Raw genomic sequence first — 26287 nt, forward strand, 5'->3', positions numbered from 1 at the left:
GTCAATAGGTTAAACATTAAAAAATTACCATTTCTGACCATCTGGAGAAAATTCGACAGGTCACGGGTCATTGTTTTTCATCAGAAAATTGATTTTTTGGACTGTCGAAAAATTGATTCAAAATTTTATTTGGATTGTGCCTCATGTTGAATAAATACTTTTTAAAGCCTCAATGTGACCAAAATTGCCATTTTTACAGACTTTTTCTGCTACTCAGAAGCTTCTATTTCGACCAATTTCAGGCATTAAAATGACTCTAAACACACTAATTTTAGTTCTAAGAGTTCTAATTCACATGCGATAGCCATTTGCAGACAAAAAATTAAACATTAAAAAATTACCATTTCTGACCATCTGGAGAAAATTCGACAGGTCACGGGTCATCGTTTTTCATCAGAAAATTGATTTTTTTGGACTATCGAAAAATTGATCCAACGTGGCATTTGGATTGTGCCTCATGTTGAATAACTACTTTTTAAAGCCTCAATGTGACCAAATTTGCCATTTTTACAGACTTTTTCTGCTACTCAGAAGCTTCTATTTCGACCAATTTCAGGCATTAAAATGACTCTAAACACACTAATTTTAGTTCTAAGAGTTCTAATTCACATGTGATAGTCATTTACAGTCAATAAATTAAACATTAAAAAATTACCATTTCTGACCATCTGGAGAAAATTCGACAGGTCACGGGTCATCGTTTTTCATCAGAAAATTGATTTTTTTGGACTGTCGAAAAATTGATCCAACGTGTCATTTGGATTGTCCCTCCTGTTGAATAACTACTTTTTAAAGCCTCAATGTGACCAAAATTGCCATTTTTACAGACTTTTTCTCCTACTCAGAAGCTTCTATTTCGACCAATTTCAGGCATTAAAATGACTCTAAACACACTAATTTTAGTTCTAAGAGTTCTAATTCACATGCAATATTCATTTGCAGACAAAAAATTAAACATTAAAAAATTACCATTTCTAACCATCTGGAGAAAATTCGACAGGTCACGTCATCGTTTTTCATCAGAAAATTGATTTTTTGGACTGTCGAAAAATTGATTCAAAATTTCATTTGGATTGTGTCTCATGTTGAATAAATACATTTTAAAGCCTCAATGTGACCAAAATTGCCATTTTTATAGACTTTTTCTCCCACTCAGAAGCTTCTATTTCGAACAATTTCAGGCATTAAAATGACTCTAAACACACTAATTTTAGTTCTAAGAGTTCTAATTCACATGCGATAGTCATTTACAGTCAATAAATTAAACATTAAAAAATTACCATTTCTGACCATCTGGAGAAAATTCGACAGGTCACGGGTCATCGTTTTTCATCAGAAAATTGATTTTTTTGGACTGTCGAGAAATTGATCCAAAATGTCATTTGGATTGTCCCTCCTGTTGAATAACTACTTTTTAAAGCCTCAATGTGACCAAAATTGCCATTTTTACAAACTTTTTCTCCTACTCAGAAGCTTCTATTTCGACCAATTTCAGGCATTAAAATGACTCTAAACACACTAATTTTAGTTCTAAGAGTTCTAATTCACATGTGATAGTCATTTACAGTCAATAAATTAAACATTAAAAAATTACCATTTCTGACCATCTGGAGAAAATTCGACAGGTCACGTCATCGTTTTTCATCAGAAAATTGATTTTTTGGACTGTCGAAAAATTGATTCAAAATTTCATTTGGATTGTGCCTCATGTTGAATAAATACATTTTAAAGCCTCAATGTGACCAAAATTGCCATTTTTATAGACTTTTTCTCCTACTCAGAAGCTTCTATTTCGAACAATTTCAGGCATTAAAATGACTCTAAACACACTAATTTTAGTTCTAAGAGTTCTAATTCACATGCGATAGTCATTTACAGTCAATAAATTAAACATTAAAAAATTACCATTTCTGACCATCTGGAGAAAATTCGACAGGTCACGGGTCATCGTTTTTCATCAGAAAATTGATTTTTTTTGGACTGTCGAAAAATTGATCCAACGTGTCATTTGGATTGTCCCTCCTGTTGAATAACTACTTTTTAAAACCTCAATGTGACCAAAATTGCCATTTTTACAGACTTTTTCTCCTACTCAGAAGCTTCTATTTCGACCAATTTCAGGCATTAAAATGACTCTAAACACACTAATTTTAGTTCTAAGAGTTCTAATTCACATGCGATAGTCATTTACAGTCAATAAATTAAACATTAAAAAATGACCATTTCTGACCATCTGGAGAAAGCTCGTCAGGTCACGGGTCATCGTTTTTCATCAGAAAATTGATTTTTTGGACTGTCGAAAAATTGATTCAAAATGTCATTTAGATTGTGCCTCATGTTGAATAACTACTTTTTAAAGCCTCAATGTGACCAAATTTGCCATTTTTACAGACTTTTTCTCCTACTCAGAAGCTTCTATTTTGACCAATTTCAGGCATTAAAATGACACTAAACACACTAATTTTAGTTCTAAGAGTTCTAATTCACATGCAATAGTCATTTACAGTCAATAGGTTAAACATTAAAAAATTACCATTTCTGACCATCTGGAGAAAATTCGACAGGTCACGGGTCATTGTTTTTCATCAGAAAATTGATTTTTTGGACTGTCGAAAAATTGATTCAAAATTTTATTTGGATTGTGCCTCATGTTGAATAAATACTTTTTAAAGCCTCAATGTGACCAAAATTGCCATTTTTACAGACTTTTTCTGCTACTCAGAAGCTTCTATTTCGACCAATTTCAGGCATTAAAATAACTCTAAACACACTAATTTTAGTTCTAAGAGTTCTAATTCACATGCGATAGCCATTTGCAGACAAAAAATTAAACATTAAAAAATTACCATTTCTGACCATCTGGAGAAAATTCGACAGGTCACGGGTCATCGTTTTTCATCAGAAAATTGATTTTTTTGGGCTATCGAAAAATTGATCCAACGTGTCATTTGGATTGTCCCTCCCGTTGAATAACTACTTTTTAAAGCCTCAATGTGACCAAAATTGCCATTTTTACAGACTTTTTCTCCTACTCAGAAGCTTCTATTTCGACCAATTTCAGGCATTAAAATGACTCTAAACCCACTAATTTTAGTTCTAAGAGTTCGAATTCACATGCAATAGTCATTTGCAGACAAAAAATTAAACATTAAAAAATGACCATTTCTGACCATCTGGAGAAAGCTCGTCAGGTCACGGGTCATCGTTTTTCATCAGAAAATTGATTTTTTGGACTGTCGAAAAATTGATTCAAAATGTCATTTAGATTGTGCCTCATGTTGAATAACTACTTTTTAAAGCCTCAATGTGACCAAATTTGCCATTTTTACAGAATTTTTCTCCTACTCAGAAGCTTCTATTTCGACCAATTTCAGGCATTAAAATGACACTAAACACACTAATTTTAGTTCTAAGAGTTCTAATTCACATGCAATAGTCATTTACAGTCAATAGGTTAAACATTAAAAAATTACCATTTCTGACCATCTGGAGAAAATTCGACAGGTCACGGGTCATTGTTTTTCATCAGAAAATTGATTTTTTGGACTGTCGAAAAATTGATTCAAAATTTCATTTGGATTGTGCCTCATGTTGAATAAATACATTTTAAAGCCTCAATGTGACCAAAATTGCCATTTTTACAGACTTTTTCTGCTACTCAGAAGCTTCTATTTCGACCAATTTCAGGCATTAAAATGACTCTAAACACACTAATTTTAGTTCTAAGAGTTCTAATTCACATGTGATAGTCATTTACAGTCAATAAATTAAACATTAAAAAATTACCATTTCTGACCATCTGGAGAAAATTCGACAGGTCACGGGTCATCGTTTTTCATCAGAAAATTGATTTTTTTGGACTTTCGAAAAATTGATCCAACGTGTCATTTGGATTGTCCCTCCTGTTGAATAACTACTTTTTAAAGCCTCAATGTGACCAAAATTGCCATTTTTACAGACTTTTTCTCCTACTCAGAAGCTTCTATTTCGACCAATTTCAGGCATTAAAATGACTCTAAACACACTAATTTTAGTTCTAAGAGTTCTAATTCACATGCAATATTCATTTGCAGACAAAAAATTAAACATTAAAAAATTACCATTTCTAACCATCTGGAGAAAATTCGACAGGTCACGTCATCGTTTTTCATCAGAAAATTGATTTTTTGGACTGTCGAAAAATTGATTCAAAATTTCATTTGGATTGTGTCTCATGTTGAATAAATACATTTTAAAGCCTCAATGTGACCAAAATTGCCATTTTTATAGACTTTTTCTCCCACTCAGAAGCTTCTATTTCGAACAATTTCAGGCATTAAAATGACTCTAAACACACTAATTTTAGTTCTAAGAGTTCTAATTCACATGCGATAGTCATTTACAGTCAATAAATTAAACATTAAAAAATTACCATTTCTGACCATCTGGAGAAAATTCGACAGGTCACGGGTCATCGTTTTTCATCAGAAAATTGATTTTTTTGGACTGTCGAGAAATTGATCCAAAATGTCATTTGGATTGTCCCTCCTGTTGAATAACTACTTTTTAAAGCCTCAATGTGACCAAAATTGCCATTTTTACAAACTTTTTCTCCTACTCAGAAGCTTCTATTTCGACCAATTTCAGGCATTAAAATGACTCTAAACACACTAATTTTAGTTCTAAGAGTTCTAATTCACATGTGATAGTCATTTACAGTCAATAAATTAAACATTAAAAAATTACCATTTCTGACCATCTGGAGAAAATTCGACAGGTCACGTCATCGTTTTTCATCAGAAAATTGATTTTTTGGACTGTCGAAAAATTGATTCAAAATTTCATTTGGATTGTGCCTCATGTTGAATAAATACATTTTAAAGCCTCAATGTGACCAAAATTGCCATTTTTATAGACTTTTTCTCCTACTCAGAAGCTTCTATTTCGAACAATTTCAGGCATTAAAATGACTCTAAACACACTAATTTTAGTTCTAAGAGTTCTAATTCACATGCGATAGTCATTTACAGTCAATAAATTAAACATTAAAAAATTACCATTTCTGACCATCTGGAGAAAATTCGACAGGTCACGGGTCATCGTTTTTCATCAGAAAATTGATTTTTTTGGACTGTCGAGAAATTGATCCAAAATGTCATTTGGATTGTCCCTCCTGTTGAATAACTACTTTTTAAAGCCTCAATGTGACCAAAATTGCCATTTTTACAAACTTTTTCTCCTACTCAGAAGCTTCTATTTCGACCAATTTCAGGCATTAAAATGACTCTAAACACACTAATTTTAGTTCTAAGAGTTCTAATTCACATGCAATATTCATTTGCAGACAAAAAATTAAACATTAAAAAATTACCATTTCTGACCATCTGGAGAAAAATCGACAGGTCACGTCATCGTTTTTCATCAGAAAATTGATTATTTGGACTGTCGAAAAATTGATTCAAAATTTCATTTGGATTGTGCCTCATGTTGAATAAATACATTTTAAAGCCTCAATGTGACCAAAATTGCCATTTTACAGACTTTTTCTCCTACTCAGAAGCTTCTATTTCGACCAATTTCAGGCATTAAAATGACTCTAAACACACTAATTTTAGTTCTAAGAGTTCTAATTCACATGCGATAGTCATTTACAGTCAATAGGTTAAACATTAAAAAATTACCATTTCTGACAATCTGGAGAAAATTCGACAGGTCACGGGTCATCGTATTTCATCAGAAAATTCATTTTTTTGGACTGTCGAAAAATTGATTCAAAATTTCATTTGGATTGTGCCTCATGTTGAATAAATACATTTTAAAGCCTCAATGTGACCAAAATTGCCATTTTTACAGACTTTTTCTCCTACTCAGAAGCTTCTATTTCGACCAATTTCAGGCATTAAAATGACTCTAAACCCACTAATTTTAGTTCTAAGAGTTCGAATTCACATGCAATATTCATTTGCAGACAAAAAATTAAACATTAAAAAATTACCATTTCTGACCATCTGGAGAAAATTCGACAGGTCACGTCATCGTTTTTCATCAGAAATTTGATTTTTTGGACTGTCGAAAAATTGATTCAAAATGTCATTTGGATTGTGCCTCATGTTGAATAACTACTTTTTAAAGCCTCAATGTGACCAAAATTGCCATTTTTACAGACTTTTTCTCCTACTCAGAAGATTCTATTTCAACCAATTTCAGGCATTAAAATGACTCTAAACACACTAATTTTAATTCTAAGAGTTCTAATTCACATGCAATAGTCATTTGCAGTCAAAAAATTAACATTAAAAAATTACCATTTCTGACCATCTGGACAAAATTCAACAGGTCACGGGTCATCGTTTTTCATCAGAAAATGTATTTTTTGGACTGTCGAAAAATTGATTCAAAATTTCATTTGGATTGTGCCTCATGTTGAATAAATACATTTTAAAGCCTCAATGTGACCAAAATTGCCATTTTTACAGACTTTTTCTCCCACTCAGAAGCTTCTATTTCGACCGATTTCAGGCATTAAAATGACTCTAAACACACTAATTTTAGTTCTAAGAGTTCTAATTCACATGCGATAGTCATTTACAGTCAATAAATTAAACATTAAAAAATTACCATTTCTGACCATCTGGAGAAAATTCGACAGGTCACGGGTCATCGTTTTTCATCAGATAATTGATTTTTTTGGACTGTCGAAAAATTGATCCAAAATGTCATTTGGATTGTCCCTCCTGTTGAATAACTACTTTTTAAAGCCTCAATGTGACCAAAATTGCCATTTTTACAGACTTTTTCTCCTACTCAGAAGCTTCTATTTCGAACAATTTCAGGCATTAAAATGACTCTAAACACACTAATTTTAGTTCTAAGCGTTCTAATTCACATGCGATAGTCATTTACAGTCAATAAATTAAACATTAAAAAATTACCATTTCTGACCATCTGGAGAAAATTCGACAGGTCACGGGTCATCATTTTTCATCAGAAAATTGATTTTTTTGGACTGTCAAAAAATTGATCCAAAATGTCATTTGGATTGTCCCTCCTGTTGAATAACTACTTTTTAAAGCCTCAATGTGACCAAAATTGCCATTTTTACAGACTTTTTCTCCTACTCAGAAGCTTCTATTTCGACCAATTTCAGGCATTAAAATGACTCTAAACACACTAATTTTAGTTCTAAGAGTTCTAATTCACATGCAATATTCATTTGCAGACAAAAAATTAAACATTAAAAAATTACCATTTCTAACCATCTGGAGAAAATTCGACAGGTCACGTCATCGTTTTTCATCAGAAAATTGATTTTTTGGACTGTCGAAAAATTGATTCAAAATTTCATTTGGATTGTGTCTCATGTTGAATAAATACATTTTAAAGCCTCAATGTGACCAAAATTGCCATTTTTATAGACTTTTTCTCCCACTCAGAAGCTTCTATTTCGAACAATTTCAGGCATTAAAATGACTCTAAACACACTAATTTTAGTTCTAAGAGTTCTAATTCACATGCGATAGTCATTTACAGTCAATAAATTAAACATTAAAAAATTACCATTTCTGACCATCTGGAGAAAATTCGACAGGTCACGGGTCATCGTTTTTCATCAGAAAATTGATTTTTTTGGACTGTCGAGAAATTGATCCAAAATGTCATTTGGATTGTCCCTCCTGTTGAATAACTACTTTTTAAAGCCTCAATGTGACCAAAATTGCCATTTTTACAAACTTTTTCTCCTACTCAGAAGCTTCTATTTCGACCAATTTCAGGCATTAAAATGACTCTAAACACACTAATTTTAGTTCTAAGAGTTCTAATTCACATGCAATATTCATTTGCAGACAAAAAATTAAACATTAAAAAATTACCATTTCTGACCATCTGGAGAAAATTCGACAGGTCACGTCATCGTTTTTCATCAGAAAATTGATTTTTTGGACTGTCGAAAAATTGATTCAAAATTTCATTTGGATTGTGCCTCATGTTGAATAAATACATTTTAAAGCCTCAATGTGACCAAAATTGCCATTTTACAGACTTTTTCTCCTACTCAGAAGCTTCTATTTCGACCAATTTCAGGCATTAAAATGACTCTAAACACACTAATTTTAGTTCTAAGAGTTCTAATTCACATGCGATAGTCATTTACAGTCAATAGGTTAAACATTAAAAAATTACCATTTCTGACCATCTGGAGAAAATTCGACAGGTCACGGGTCATCGTATTTCATCAGAAAATTCATTTTTTTGGACTGTCGAAAAATTGATTCAAAATTTCATTTGGATTGTGCCTCATGTTGAATAAATACATTTTAAAGCCTCAATGTGACCAAAATTGCCATTTTTACAGACTTTTTCTCCTACTCAGAAGCTTCTATTTCAACCAATTTCAGGCATTAAAATGACTCTAAACCCACTAATTTTAGTTCTAAGAGTTCGAATTCACATGCAATAGTCATTTGCAGACAAAAAATTAAACATTAAAAAATTACCATTTCTGACCATCTGGAGAAAGCTCGTCAGGTCACGGGTCATCGTTTTTCATCAGAAAATTGATTTTTTGGACTGTCGAAAAATTGATTCAAAATGTCATTTAGATTGTGCCTCATGTTGAATAACTACTTTTTAAAGCCTCAATGTGACCAAAATTGCCATTTTTACAGACTTTTTCTCCTACTCAGAAGATTCTATTTCGACCAATTTCAGGCATTAAAATGACTCTAAACACACTAATTTTAGTTCTAAGAGTTCTAATTCACATGCAATATTCATTTGCAGACAAAAAATTAAACATTAAAAAATTACCATTTCTGACCATCTGGAGAAAATTCGACAGGTCACGTCATCGTTTTTCATCAGAAATTTGCTTTTTTGGACTGTCGAAAAATTGATTCAAAATGTCATTTGGATTGTGCCTCATGTTGAATAATTACTTTTTAAAGCCTCAATGGGACCAAAATTGCCATTTTTACAGACTTTTTCTCCTACTCAGAAGATTCTATTTCAACCAATTTCAGGCATTAAAATGACTCTAAACACACTAATTTTAGTTCTAAGAGTTCTAATTCACATGCGATAGTCATTTACAGTCAATAAATTAAACATTAAAAAATTACCATTTCTGACCATCTAGAGAAAATTCGACAGGTCACGGATCATCGTTTTTCATCAGAAATTTGATTTTTGGGACTGTCGAAAAATTGATTCAAAATGTCATTTGGATTGTGCCTCATGTTGAATAAATACATTTTAAAGCCTCAATGTGACCAAAATTGCCATTTTTACAGACTTTTTCATCTACTCAGAAGCTTCTATTTCGACCAATTTCAGGCATTAAAATGACTCTAAACACACTAATTTTAGTTCTAAGAGTTCTAATTCACATGCGATAGCCATTTGCAGACAAAAAATTAAACATTAAAAAATTACCATTTCTGACCATCTGGAGAAAATTCGACAGGTCACGGGTCATCGTTTTTCATCAGAAAATTGATTTTTTTTGGACTGTCGAAAAATTGATCCAACGTGTCATTTGGATTGTCCCTCCTGTTGAATAACTACTTTTTAAAACCTCAATGTGACCAAAATTGCCATTTTTACAGACTTTTTCTCCTACTCAGAAGCTTCTATTTCGACCAATTTCAGGCATTAAAATGACTCTAAACACACTAATTTTAGTTCTAAGAGTTCTAATTCACATGCAATAGTCATTTACAGTCAATAAATTAAACATTAAAAAATGACCATTTCTGACCATCTGGAGAAAGCTCGTCAGGTCACGGGTCATCGTTTTTCATCAGAAAATTGATTTTTTGGACTGTCGAAAAATTGATTCAAAATGTCATTTAGATTGTGCCTCATGTTGAATAACTACTTTTTAAAGCCTCAATGTGACCAAATTTGCCATTTTTACAGACTTTTTCTCCTACTCAGAAGCTTCTATTTCGACCAATTTCAGGCATTAAAATGACACTAAACACACTAATTTTAGTTCTAAGAGTTCTAATTCACATGCAATAGTCATTTACAGTCAATAAATTAAACATTAAAAAATTACCATTTCTGACCATCTAGAGAAAATTCGACAGGTCACGGATCATCGTTTTTCATCAGAAATTTGATTTTTGGGACTGTCGAAAAATTGATTCAAAATGTCATTTGGATTGTGCCTCATGTTGAATAAATACATTTTAAAGCCTCAATGTGACCAAAATTGCCATTTTTACAGACTTTTTCATCTACTCAGAAGCTTCTATTTCGACCAATTTCAGGCATTAAAATGACTCTAAACACACTAATTTTAGTTCTAAGAGTTCTAATTCACATGCGATAGCCATTTGCAGACAAAAAATTAAACATTAAAAAATTACCATTTCTGACCATCTGGAGAAAATTCGACAGGTCACGGGTCATCGTTTTTCATCAGAAAATTGATTTTTTTTGGACTGTCGAAAAATTGATCCAACGTGTCATTTGGATTGTCCCTCCTGTTGAATAACTACTTTTTAAAACCTCAATGTGACCAAAATTGCCATTTTTACAGACTTTTTCTCCTACTCAGAAGCTTCTATTTCGACCAATTTCAGGCATTAAAATGACTCTAAACACACTAATTTTAGTTCTAAGAGTTCTAATTCACATGCGATAGTCATTTACAGTCAATAAATTAAACATTAAAAAATGACCATTTCTGACCATCTGGAGAAAGCTCGTCAGGTCACGGGTCATCGTTTTTCATCAGAAATTTGCTTTTTTGGACTGTCGAAAAATTGATTCAAAATGTCATTTGGATTGTGCCTCATGTTGAATAATTACTTTTTAAAGCCTCAATGGGACCAAAATTGCCATTTTTACAGACTTTTTCTCCTACTCAGAAGATTCTATTTCAACCAATTTCAGGCATTAAAATGACTCTAAACACACTAATTTTAGTTCTAAGAGTTCTAATTCACATGCGATAGTCATTTACAGTCAATAAATTAAACATTAAAAAATTACCATTTCTGACCATCTAGAGAAAATTCGACAGGTCACGGATCATCGTTTTTCATCAGAAATTTGATTTTTGGGACTGTCGAAAAATTGATTCAAAATGTCATTTGGATTGTGCCTCATGTTGAATAAATACATTTTAAAGCCTCAATGTGACCAAAATTGCCATTTTTACAGACTTTTTCATCTACTCAGAAGCTTCTATTTCGACCAATTTCAGGCATTAAAATGACTCTAAACACACTAATTTTAGTTCTAAGAGTTCTAATTCACATGCGATAGCCATTTGCAGACAAAAAATTAAACATTAAAAAATTACCATTTCTGACCATCTGGAGAAAATTCGACAGGTCACGGGTCATCGTTTTTCATCAGAAAATTGATTTTTTTGGACTTTCGAAAAATTGATCCAACGTGTCATTTGGATTGTCCCTCCTGTTGAATAACTACTTTTTAAAGCCTCAATGTGACCAAAATTGCCATTTTTACAGACTTTTTCTCCTACTCAGAAGCTTCTATTTCGACCAATTTCAGGCATTAAAATGACTCTAAACACACTAATTTTAGTTCTAAGAGTTCTAATTCACATGCAATATTCATTTGCAGACAAAAAATTAAACATTAAAAAATTACCATTTCTAACCATCTGGAGAAAATTCGACAGGTCACGTCATCGTTTTTCATCAGAAAATTGATTTTTTGGACTGTCGAAAAATTGATTCAAAATTTCATTTGGATTGTGTCTCATGTTGAATAAATACATTTTAAAGCCTCAATGTGACCAAAATTGCCATTTTTATAGACTTTTTCTCCCACTCAGAAGCTTCTATTTCGAACAATTTCAGGCATTAAAATGACTCTAAACACACTAATTTTAGTTCTAAGAGTTCTAATTCACATGCGATAGTCATTTACAGTCAATAAATTAAACATTAAAAAATTACCATTTCTGACCATCTGGAGAAAATTCGACAGGTCACGGGTCATCGTTTTTCATCAGAAAATTGATTTTTTTGGACTGTCGAGAAATTGATCCAAAATGTCATTTGGATTGTCCCTCCTGTTGAATAACTACTTTTTAAAGCCTCAATGTGACCAAAATTGCCATTTTTACAAACTTTTTCTCCTACTCAGAAGCTTCTATTTCGACCAATTTCAGGCATTAAAATGACTCTAAACACACTAATTTTAGTTCTAAGAGTTCTAATTCACATGTGATAGTCATTTACAGTCAATAAATTAAACATTAAAAAATTACCATTTCTGACCATCTGGAGAAAATTCGACAGGTCACGTCATCGTTTTTCATCAGAAAATTGATTTTTTGGACTGTCGAAAAATTGATTCAAAATTTCATTTGGATTGTGCCTCATGTTGAATAAATACATTTTAAAGCCTCAATGTGACCAAAATTGCCATTTTTATAGACTTTTTCTCCTACTCAGAAGCTTCTATTTCGAACAATTTCAGGCATTAAAATGACTCTAAACACACTAATTTTAGTTCTAAGAGTTCTAATTCACATGCGATAGTCATTTACAGTCAATAAATTAAACATTAAAAAATTACCATTTCTGACCATCTGGAGAAAATTCGACAGGTCACGGGTCATCGTTTTTCATCAGAAAATTGATTTTTTTGGACTGTCGAGAAATTGATCCAAAATGTCATTTGGATTGTCCCTCCTGTTGAATAACTACTTTTTAAAGCCTCAATGTGACCAAAATTGCCATTTTTACAAACTTTTTCTCCTACTCAGAAGCTTCTATTTCGACCAATTTCAGGCATTAAAATGACTCTAAACACACTAATTTTAGTTCTAAGAGTTCTAATTCACATGCAATATTCATTTGCAGACAAAAAATTAAACATTAAAAAATTACCATTTCTGACCATCTGGAGAAAAATCGACAGGTCACGTCATCGTTTTTCATCAGAAAATTGATTATTTGGACTGTCGAAAAATTGATTCAAAATTTCATTTGGATTGTGCCTCATGTTGAATAAATACATTTTAAAGCCTCAATGTGACCAAAATTGCCATTTTACAGACTTTTTCTCCTACTCAGAAGCTTCTATTTCGACCAATTTCAGGCATTAAAATGACTCTAAACACACTAATTTTAGTTCTAAGAGTTCTAATTCACATGCGATAGTCATTTACAGTCAATAGGTTAAACATTAAAAAATTACCATTTCTGACAATCTGGAGAAAATTCGACAGGTCACGGGTCATCGTATTTCATCAGAAAATTCATTTTTTTGGACTGTCGAAAAATTGATTCAAAATTTCATTTGGATTGTGCCTCATGTTGAATAAATACATTTTAAAGCCTCAATGTGACCAAAATTGCCATTTTTACAGACTTTTTCTCCTACTCAGAAGCTTCTATTTCGACCAATTTCAGGCATTAAAATGACTCTAAACCCACTAATTTTAGTTCTAAGAGTTCGAATTCACATGCAATATTCATTTGCAGACAAAAAATTAAACATTAAAAAATTACCATTTCTGACCATCTGGAGAAAATTCGACAGGTCACGTCATCGTTTTTCATCAGAAATTTGATTTTTTGGACTGTCGAAAAATTGATTCAAAATGTCATTTGGATTGTGCCTCATGTTGAATAACTACTTTTTAAAGCCTCAATGTGACCAAAATTGCCATTTTTACAGACTTTTTCTCCTACTCAGAAGATTCTATTTCAACCAATTTCAGGCATTAAAATGACTCTAAACACACTAATTTTAATTCTAAGAGTTCTAATTCACATGCAATAGTCATTTGCAGTCAAAAAATTAACATTAAAAAATTACCATTTCTGACCATCTGGACAAAATTCAACAGGTCACGGGTCATCGTTTTTCATCAGAAAATGTATTTTTTGGACTGTCGAAAAATTGATTCAAAATTTCATTTGGATTGTGCCTCATGTTGAATAAATACATTTTAAAGCCTCAATGTGACCAAAATTGCCATTTTTACAGACTTTTTCTCCCACTCAGAAGCTTCTATTTCGACCGATTTCAGGCATTAAAATGACTCTAAACACACTAATTTTAGTTCTAAGAGTTCTAATTCACATGCGATAGTCATTTACAGTCAATAAATTAAACATTAAAAAATTACCATTTCTGACCATCTGGAGAAAATTCGACAGGTCACGGGTCATCGTTTTTCATCAGATAATTGATTTTTTTGGACTGTCGAAAAATTGATCCAAAATGTCATTTGGATTGTCCCTCCTGTTGAATAACTACTTTTTAAAGCCTCAATGTGACCAAAATTGCCATTTTTACAGACTTTTTCTCCTACTCAGAAGCTTCTATTTCGAACAATTTCAGGCATTAAAATGACTCTAAACACACTAATTTTAGTTCTAAGCGTTCTAATTCACATGCGATAGTCATTTACAGTCAATAAATTAAACATTAAAAAATTACCATTTCTGACCATCTGGAGAAAATTCGACAGGTCACGGGTCATCATTTTTCATCAGAAAATTGATTTTTTTGGACTGTCAAAAAATTGATCCAAAATGTCATTTGGATTGTCCCTCCTGTTGAATAACTACTTTTTAAAGCCTCAATGTGACCAAAATTGCCATTTTTACAGACTTTTTCTCCTACTCAGAAGCTTCTATTTCGACCAATTTCAGGCATTAAAATGACTCTAAACACACTAATTTTAGTTCTAAGAGTTCTAATTCACATGCAATATTCATTTGCAGACAAAAAATTAAACATTAAAAAATTACCATTTCTAACCATCTGGAGAAAATTCGACAGGTCACGTCATCGTTTTTCATCAGAAAATTGATTTTTTGGACTGTCGAAAAATTGATTCAAAATTTCATTTGGATTGTGTCTCATGTTGAATAAATACATTTTAAAGCCTCAATGTGACCAAAATTGCCATTTTTATAGACTTTTTCTCCCACTCAGAAGCTTCTATTTCGAACAATTTCAGGCATTAAAATGACTCTAAACACACTAATTTTAGTTCTAAGAGTTCTAATTCACATGCGATAGTCATTTACAGTCAATAAATTAAACATTAAAAAATTACCATTTCTGACCATCTGGAGAAAATTCGACAGGTCACGGGTCATCGTTTTTCATCAGAAAATTGATTTTTTTGGACTGTCGAGAAATTGATCCAAAATGTCATTTGGATTGTCCCTCCTGTTGAATAACTACTTTTTAAAGCCTCAATGTGACCAAAATTGCCATTTTTACAAACTTTTTCTCCTACTCAGAAGCTTCTATTTCGACCAATTTCAGGCATTAAAATGACTCTAAACACACTAATTTTAGTTCTAAGAGTTCTAATTCACATGCAATATTCATTTGCAGACAAAAAATTAAACATTAAAAAATTACCATTTCTGACCATCTGGAGAAAATTCGACAGGTCACGTCATCGTTTTTCATCAGAAAATTGATTTTTTGGACTGTCGAAAAATTGATTCAAAATTTCATTTGGATTGTGCCTCATGTTGAATAAATACATTTTAAAGCCTCAATGTGACCAAAATTGCCATTTTACAGACTTTTTCTCCTACTCAGAAGCTTCTATTTCGACCAATTTCAGGCATTAAAATGACTCTAAACACACTAATTTTAGTTCTAAGAGTTCTAATTCACATGCGATAGTCATTTACAGTCAATAGGTTAAACATTAAAAAATTACCATTTCTGACCATCTGGAGAAAATTCGACAGGTCACGGGTCATCGTATTTCATCAGAAAATTCATTTTTTTGGACTGTCGAAAAATTGATTCAAAATTTCATTTGGATTGTGCCTCATGTTGAATAAATACATTTTAAAGCCTCAATGTGACCAAAATTGCCATTTTTACAGACTTTTTCTCCTACTCAGAAGCTTCTATTTCAACCAATTTCAGGCATTAAAATGACTCTAAACCCACTAATTTTAGTTCTAAGAGTTCGAATTCACATGCAATAGTCATTTGCAGACAAAAAATTAAACATTAAAAAATTACCATTTCTGACCATCTGGAGAAAGCTCGTCAGGTCACGGGTCATCGTTTTTCATCAGAAAATTGATTTTTTGGACTGTCGAAAAATTGATTCAAAATGTCATTTAGATTGTGCCTCATGTTGAATAACTACTTTTTAAAGCCTCAATGTGACCAAAATTGCCATTTTTACAGACTTTTTCTCCTACTCAGAAGATTCTATTTCGACCAATTTCAGGCATTAAAATGACTCTAAACACACTAATTTTAGTTCTAAGAGTTCTAATTCACATGCAATATTCATTTGCAGACAAAAAATTAAACATTAAAAAATTACCATTTCTGACCATCTGGAGAAAATTCGACAGGTCACGTCATCGTTTTTCATCAGAAATTTGCTTTTTTGGACTGTCGAAAAATTGATTCAAAATGTCATTTGGATTGTGCCTCATGTTGAATAATTACTTTTTAAAGCCTCAATGGGACCAAAATTGCCATTTTTACAGACTTTTTCTCCTACTCAGAAGATTCTATTTCAACCAATTTCAGGCATTAAAATGACTCTAAACACACTAATTTTAGTTCTAAGAGTTCTAATTCACATGCGATAGTCATTTACAGTCAATAAATTAAACATTAAAAAATTACCATTTCTGACCATCTAGAGAAAATTCGACAGGTCACGGATCATCGTTTTTCATCAGAAATTTGATTTTTGGGACTGTCGAAAAATTGATTCAAAATGTCATTTGGATTGTGCCTCATGTTGAATAAATACATTTTAAAGCCTCAATGTGACCAAAATTGCCATTTTTACAGACTTTTTCATCTACTCAGAAGCTTCTATTTCGACCAATTTCAGGCATTAAAATGACTCTAAACACACTAATTTTAGTTCTAAGAGTTCTAATTCACATGCGATAGCCATTTGCAGACAAAAAATTAAACATTAAAAAATTACCATTTCTGACCATCTGGAGAAAATTCGACAGGTCACGGGTCATCGTTTTTCATCAGAAAATTGATTTTTTTTGGACTGTCGAAAAATTGATCCAACGTGTCATTTGGATTGTCCCTCCTGTTGAATAACTACTTTTTAAAACCTCAATGTGACCAAAATTGCCATTTTTACAGACTTTTTCTCCTACTCAGAAGCTTCTATTTCGACCAATTTCAGGCATTAAAATGACTCTAAACACACTAATTTTAGTTCTAAGAGTTCTAATTCACATGCAATAGTCATTTACAGTCAATAAATTAAACATTAAAAAATGACCATTTCTGACCATCTGGAGAAAGCTCGTCAGGTCACGGGTCATCGTTTTTCATCAGAAAATTGATTTTTTGGACTGTCGAAAAATTGATTCAAAATGTCATTTAGATTGTGCCTCATGTTGAATAACTACTTTTTAAAGCCTCAATGTGACCAAATTTGCCATTTTTACAGACTTTTTCTCCTACTCAGAAGCTTCTATTTCGACCAATTTCAGGCATTAAAATGACACTAAACACACTAATTTTAGTTCTAAGAGTTCTAATTCACATGCAATAGTCATTTACAGTCAATAAATTAAACATTAAAAAATTACCATTTCTGACCATCTAGAGAAAATTCGACAGGTCACGGATCATCGTTTTTCATCAGAAATTTGATTTTTGGGACTGTCGAAAAATTGATTCAAAATGTCATTTGGATTGTGCCTCATGTTGAATAAATACATTTTAAAGCCTCAATGTGACCAAAATTGCCATTTTTACAGACTTTTTCATCTACTCAGAAGCTTCTATTTCGACCAATTTCAGGCATTAAAATGACTCTAAACACACTAATTTTAGTTCTAAGAGTTCTAATTCACATGCGATAGCCATTTGCAGACAAAAAATTAAACATTAAAAAATTACCATTTCTGACCATCTGGAGAAAATTCGACAGGTCACGGGTCATCGTTTTTCATCAGAAAATTGATTTTTTTTGGACTGTCGAAAAATTGATCCAACGTGTCATTTGGATTGTCCCTCCTGTTGAATAACTACTTTTTAAAACCTCAATGTGACCAAAATTGCCATTTTTACAGACTTTTTCTCCTACTCAGAAGCTTCTATTTCGACCAATTTCAGGCATTAAAATGACTCTAAACACACTAATTTTAGTTCTAAGAGTTCTAATTCACATGCGATAGTCATTTACAGTCAATAAATTAAACATTAAAAAATGACCATTTCTGACCATCTGGAGAAAGCTCGTCAGGTCACGGGTCATCGTTTTTCATCAGAAATTTGCTTTTTTGGACTGTCGAAAAATTGATTCAAAATGTCATTTGGATTGTGCCTCATGTTGAATAATTACTTTTTAAAGCCTCAATGGGACCAAAATTGCCATTTTTACAGACTTTTTCTCCTACTCAGAAGATTCTATTTCAACCAATTTCAGGCATTAAAATGACTCTAAACACACTAATTTTAGTTCTAAGAGTTCTAATTCACATGCGATAGTCATTTACAGTCAATAAATTAAACATTAAAAAATTACCATTTCTGACCATCTAGAGAAAATTCGACAGGTCACGGATCATCGTTTTTCATCAGAAATTTGATTTTTGGGACTGTCGAAAAATTGATTCAAAATGTCATTTGGATTGTGCCTCATGTTGAATAAATACATTTTAAAGCCTCAATGTGACCAAAATTGCCATTTTTACAGACTTTTTCATCTACTCAGAAGCTTCTATTTCGACCAATTTCAGGCATTAAAATGACTCTAAACACACTAATTTTAGTTCTAAGAGTTCTAATTCACATGCGATAGCCATTTGCAGACAAAAAATTAAACATTAAAAAATTACCATTTCTGACCATCTGGAGAAAATTCGACAGGTCACGGGTCATCGTTTTTCATCAGAAAATTGATTTTTTTGGACTTTCGAAAAATTGATCCAACGTGTCATTTGGATTGTCCCTCCTGTTGAATAACTACTTTTTAAAGCCTCAATGTGACCAAAATTGCCATTTTTACAGACTTTTTCTCCTACTCAGAAGCTTCTATTTCGACCAATTTCAGGCATTAAAATGACTCTAAACACACTAATTTTAGTTCTAAGAGTTCTAATTCACATGCAATATTCATTTGCAGACAAAAAATTAAACATTAAAAAATTACCATTTCTAACCATCTGGAGAAAATTCGACAGGTCACGTCATCGTTTTTCATCAGAAAATTGATTTTTTGGACTGTCGAAAAATTGATTCAAAATTTCATTTGGATTGTGTCTCATGTTGAATAAATACATTTTAAAGCCTCAATGTGACCAAAATTGCCATTTTTATAGACTTTTTCTCCCACTCAGAAGCTTCTATTTCGAACAATTTCAGGCATTAAAATGACTCTAAACACACTAATTTTAGTTCTAAGAGTTCTAATTCACATGCGATAGTCATTTACAGTCAATAAATTAAACATTAAAAAATTACCATTTCTGACCATCTGGAGAAAATTCGACAGGTCACGGGTCATCGTTTTTCATCAGAAAATTGATTTTTTTGGACTGTCGAGAAATTGATCCAAAATGTCATTTGGATTGTCCCTCCTGTTGAATAACTACTTTTTAAAGCCTCAATGTGACCAAAATTGCCATTTTTACAAACTTTTTCTCCTACTCAGAAGCTTCTATTTCGACCAATTTCAGGCATTAAAATGACTCTAAACACACTAATTTTAGTTCTAAGAGTTCTAATTCACATGTGATAGTCATTTACAGTCAATAAATTAAACATTAAAAAATTACCATTTCTGACCATCTGGAGAAAATTCGACAGGTCACGTCATCGTTTTTCATCAGAAAATTGATTTTTTGGACTGTCGAAAAATTGATTCAAAATTTCATTTGGATTGTGCCTCATGTTGAATAAATACATTTTAAAGCCTCAATGTGACCAAAATTGCCATTTTTATAGACTTTTTCTCCTACTCAGAAGCTTCTATTTCGAACAATTTCAGGCATTAAAATGACTCTAAACACACTAATTTTAGTTCTAAGAGTTCTAATTCACATGCGATAGTCATTTACAGTCAATAAATTAAACATTAAAAAATTACCATTTCTGACCATCTGGAGAAAATTCGACAGGTCACGGGTCATCGTTTTTCATCAGAAAATTGATTTTTTTGGACTGTCGAGAAATTGATCCAAAATGTCATTTGGATTGTCCCTCCTGTTGAATAACTACTTTTTAAAGCCTCAATGTGACCAAAATTGCCATTTTTACAAACTTTTTCTCCTACTCAGAAGCTTCTATTTCGACCAATTTCAGGCATTAAAATGACTCTAAACACACTAATTTTAGTTCTAAGAGTTCTAATTCACATGCAATATTCATTTGCAGACAAAAAATTAAACATTAAAAAATTACCATTTCTGACCATCTGGAGAAAAATCGACAGGTCACGTCATCGTTTTTCATCAGAAAATTGATTATTTGGACTGTCGAAAAATTGATTCAAAATTTCATTTGGATTGTGCCTCATGTTGAATAAATACATTTTAAAGCCTCAATGTGACCAAAATTGCCATTTTACAGACTTTTTCTCCTACTCAGAAGCTTCTATTTCGACCAATTTCAGGCATTAAAATGACTCTAAACACACTAATTTTAGTTCTAAGAGTTCTAATTCACATGCGATAGTCATTTACAGTCAATAGGTTAAACATTAAAAAATTACCATTTCTGACAATCTGGAGAAAATTCGACAGGTCACGGGTCATCGTATTTCATCAGAAAATTCATTTTTTTGGACTGTCGAAAAATTGATTCAAAATTTCATTTGGATTGTGCCTCATGTTGAATAAATACATTTTAAAGCCTCAATGTGACCAAAATTGCCATTTTTACAGACTTTTTCTCCTACTCAGAAGCTTCTATTTCGACCAATTTCAGGCATTAAAATGACTCTAAACCCACTAATTTTAGTTCTAAGAGTTCGAATTCACATGCAATATTCATTTGCAGACAAAAAATTAAACATTAAAAAATTACCATTTCTGACCATCTGGAGAAAATTCGACAGGTCACGTCATCGTTTTTCATCAGAAATTTGATTTTTTGGACTGTCGAAAAATTGATTCAAAATGTCATTTGGATTGTGCCTCATGTTGAATAACTACTTTTTAAAGCCTCAATGTGACCAAAATTGCCATTTTTACAGACTTTTTCTCCTACTCAGAAGATTCTATTTCAACCAATTTCAGGCATTAAAATGACTCTAAACACACTAATTTTAATTCTAAGAGTTCTAATTCACATGCAATAGTCATTTGCAGTCAAAAAATTAACATTAAAAAATTACCATTTCTGACCATCTGGACAAAATTCAACAGGTCACGGGTCATCGTTTTTCATCAGAAAATGTATTTTTTGGACTGTCGAAAAATTGATTCAAAATTTCATTTGGATTGTGCCTCATGTTGAATAAATACATTTTAAAGCCTCAATGTGACCAAAATTGCCATTTTTACAGACTTTTTCTCCCACTCAGAAGCTTCTATTTCGACCGATTTCAGGCATTAAAATGACTCTAAACACACTAATTTTAGTTCTAAGAGTTCTAATTCACATGCGATAGTCATTTACAGTCAATAAATTAAACATTAAAAAATTACCATTTCTGACCATCTGGAGAAAATTCGACAGGTCACGGGTCATCGTTTTTCATCAGATAATTGATTTTTTTGGACTGTCGAAAAATTGATCCAAAATGTCATTTGGATTGTCCCTCCTGTTGAATAACTACTTTTTAAAGCCTCAATGTGACCAAAATTGCCATTTTTACAGACTTTTTCTCCTACTCAGAAGCTTCTATTTCGAACAATTTCAGGCATTAAAATGACTCTAAACACACTAATTTTAGTTCTAAGCGTTCTAATTCACATGCGATAGTCATTTACAGTCAATAAATTAAACATTAAAAAATTACCATTTCTGACCATCTGGAGAAAATTCGACAGGTCACGGGTCATCATTTTTCATCAGAAAATTGATTTTTTTGGACTGTCAAAAAATTGATCCAAAATGTCATTTGGATTGTCCCTCCTGTTGAATAACTACTTTTTAAAGCCTCAATGTGACCAAAATTGCCATTTTTACAGACTTTTTCTCCTACTCAGAAGCTTCTATTTCGACCAATTTCAGGCATTAAAATGACTCTAAACACACTAATTTTAGTTCTAAGAGTTCTAATTCACATGCAATATTCATTTGCAGACAAAAAATTAAACATTAAAAAATTACCATTTCTAACCATCTGGAGAAAATTCGACAGGTCACGTCATCGTTTTTCATCAGAAAATTGATTTTTTGGACTGTCGAAAAATTGATTCAAAATTTCATTTGGATTGTGTCTCATGTTGAATAAATACATTTTAAAGCCTCAATGTGACCAAAATTGCCATTTTTATAGACTTTTTCTCCCACTCAGAAGCTTCTATTTCGAACAATTTCAGGCATTAAAATGACTCTAAACACACTAATTTTAGTTCTAAGAGTTCTAATTCACATGCGATAGTCATTTACAGTCAATAAATTAAACATTAAAAAATTACCATTTCTGACCATCTGGAGAAAATTCGACAGGTCACGGGTCATCGTTTTTCATCAGAAAATTGATTTTTTTGGACTGTCGAGAAATTGATCCAAAATGTCATTTGGATTGTCCCTCCTGTTGAATAACTACTTTTTAAAGCCTCAATGTGACCAAAATTGCCATTTTTACAAACTTTTTCTCCTACTCAGAAGCTTCTATTTCGACCAATTTCAGGCATTAAAATGACTCTAAACACACTAATTTTAGTTCTAAGAGTTCTAATTCACATGCAATATTCATTTGCAGACAAAAAATTAAACATTAAAAAATTACCATTTCTGACCATCTGGAGAAAATTCGACAGGTCACGTCATCGTTTTTCATCAGAAAATTGATTTTTTGGACTGTCGAAAAATTGATTCAAAATTTCATTTGGATTGTGCCTCATGTTGAATAAATACATTTTAAAGCCTCAATGTGACCAAAATTGCCATTTTACAGACTTTTTCTCCTACTCAGAAGCTTCTATTTCGACCAATTTCAGGCATTAAAATGACTCTAAACACACTAATTTTAGTTCTAAGAGTTCTAATTCACATGCGATAGTCATTTACAGTCAATAGGTTAAACATTAAAAAATTACCATTTCTGACCATCTGGAGAAAATTCGACAGGTCACGGGTCATCGTATTTCATCAGAAAATTCATTTTTTTGGACTGTCGAAAAATTGATTCAAAATTTCATTTGGATTGTGCCTCATGTTGAATAAATACATTTTAAAGCCTCAATGTGACCAAAATTGCCATTTTTACAGACTTTTTCTCCTACTCAGAAGCTTCTATTTCAACCAATTTCAGGCATTAAAATGACTCTAAACCCACTAATTTTAGTTCTAAGAGTTCGAATTCACATGCAATAGTCATTTGCAGACAAAAAATTAAACATTAAAAAATTACCATTTCTGACCATCTGGAGAAAGCTCGTCAGGTCACGGGTCATCGTTTTTCATCAGAAAATTGATTTTTTGGACTGTCGAAAAATTGATTCAAAATGTCATTTAGATTGTGCCTCATGTTGAATAACTACTTTTTAAAGCCTCAATGTGACCAAAATTGCCATTTTTACAGACTTTTTCTCCTACTCAGAAGATTCTATTTCGACCAATTTCAGGCATTAAAATGACTCTAAACACACTAATTTTAGTTCTAAGAGTTCTAATTCACATGCAATATTCATTTGCAGACAAAAAATTAAACATTAAAAAATTACCATTTCTGACCATCTGGAGAAAATTCGACAGGTCACGTCATCGTTTTTCATCAGAAATTTGCTTTTTTGGACTGTCGAAAAATTGATTCAAAATGTCATTTGGATTGTGCCTCATGTTGAATAATTACTTTTTAAAGCCTCAATGGGACCAAAATTGCCATTTTTACAGACTTTTTCTCCTACTCAGAAGATTCTATTTCAACCAATTTCAGGCATTAAAATGACTCTAAACACACTAATTTTAGTTCTAAGAGTTCTAATTCACATGCGATAGTCATTTACAGTCAATAAATTAAACATTAAAAAATTACCATTTCTGACCATCTAGAGAAAATTCGACAGGTCACGGATCATCGTTTTTCATCAGAAATTTGATTTTTGGGACTGTCGAAAAATTGATTCAAAATGTCATTTGGATTGTGCCTCATGTTGAATAAATACATTTTAAAGCCTCAATGTGACCAAAATTGCCATTTTTACAGACTTTTTCATCTACTCAGAAGCTTCTATTTCGACCAATTTCAGGCATTAAAATGACTCTAAACACACTAATTTTAGTTCTAAGAGTTCTAATTCACATGCGATAGCCATTTGCAGACAAAAAATTAAACATTAAAAAATTACCATTTCTGACCATCTGGAGAAAATTCGACAGGTCACGGGTCATCGTTTTTCATCAGAAAATTGATTTTTTTTGGACTGTCGAAAAATTGATCCAACGTGTCATTTGGATTGTCCCTCCTGTTGAATAACTACTTTTTAAAACCTCAATGTGACCAAAATTGCCATTTTTACAGACTTTTTCTCCTACTCAGAAGCTTCTATTTCGACCAATTTCAGGCATTAAAATGACTCTAAACACACTAATTTTAGTTCTAAGAGTTCTAATTCACATGCAATAGTCATTTACAGTCAATAAATTAAACATTAAAAAATGACCATTTCTGACCATCTGGAGAAAGCTCGTCAGGTCACGGGTCATCGTTTTTCATCAGAAAATTGATTTTTTGGACTGTCGAAAAATTGATTCAAAATGTCATTTAGATTGTGCCTCATGTTGAATAACTACTTTTTAAAGCCTCAATGTGACCAAATTTGCCATTTTTACAGACTTTTTCTCCTACTCAGAAGCTTCTATTTCGACCAATTTCAGGCATTAAAATGACACTAAACACACTAATTTTAGTTCTAAGAGTTCTAATTCACATGCAATAGTCATTTACAGTCAATAAATTAAACATTAAAAAATTACCATTTCTGACCATCTAGAGAAAATTCGACAGGTCACGGATCATCGTTTTTCATCAGAAATTTGATTTTTGGGACTGTCGAAAAATTGATTCAAAATGTCATTTGGATTGTGCCTCATGTTGAATAAATACATTTTAAAGCCTCAATGTGACCAAAATTGCCATTTTTACAGACTTTTTCATCTACTCAGAAGCTTCTATTTCGACCAATTTCAGGCATTAAAATGACTCTAAACACACTAATTTTAGTTCTAAGAGTTCTAATTCACATGCGATAGCCATTTGCAGACAAAAAATTAAACATTAAAAAATTACCATTTCTGACCATCTGGAGAAAATTCGACAGGTCACGGGTCATCGTTTTTCATCAGAAAATTGATTTTTTTTGGACTGTCGAAAAATTGATCCAACGTGTCATTTGGATTGTCCCTCCTGTTGAATAACTACTTTTTAAAACCTCAATGTGACCAAAATTGCCATTTTTACAGACTTTTTCTCCTACTCAGAAGCTTCTATTTCGACCAATTTCAGGCATTAAAATGACTCTAAACACACTAATTTTAGTTCTAAGAGTTCTAATTCACATGCGATAGTCATTTACAGTCAATAAATTAAACATTAAAAAATGACCATTTCTGACCATCTGGAGAAAGCTCGTCAGGTCACGGGTCATCGTTTTTCATCAGAAATTTGCTTTTTTGGACTGTCGAAAAATTGATTCAAAATGTCATTTGGATTGTGCCTCATGTTGAATAATTACTTTTTAAAGCCTCAATGGGACCAAAATTGCCATTTTTACAGACTTTTTCTCCTACTCAGAAGATTCTATTTCAACCAATTTCAGGCATTAAAATGACTCTAAACACACTAATTTTAGTTCTAAGAGTTCTAATTCACATGCGATAGTCATTTACAGTCAATAAATTAAACATTAAAAAATTACCATTTCTGACCATCTAGAGAAAATTCGACAGGTCACGGATCATCGTTTTTCATCAGAAATTTGATTTTTGGGACTGTCGAAAAATTGATTCAAAATGTCATTTGGATTGTGCCTCATGTTGAATAAATACATTTTAAAGCCTCAATGTGACCAAAATTGCCATTTTTACAGACTTTTTCATCTACTCAGAAGCTTCTATTTCGACCAATTTCAGGCATTAAAATGACTCTAAACACACTAATTTTAGTTCTAAGAGTTCTAATTCACATGCGATAGCCATTTGCAGACAAAAA

Source organism: Triturus cristatus, chromosome 1_2 (genome assembly GCF_964204655.1).
Source record: "Triturus cristatus chromosome 1_2, aTriCri1.1, whole genome shotgun sequence".
Lineage (NCBI taxonomy): Eukaryota > Metazoa > Chordata > Amphibia > Caudata > Salamandridae > Triturus > Triturus cristatus.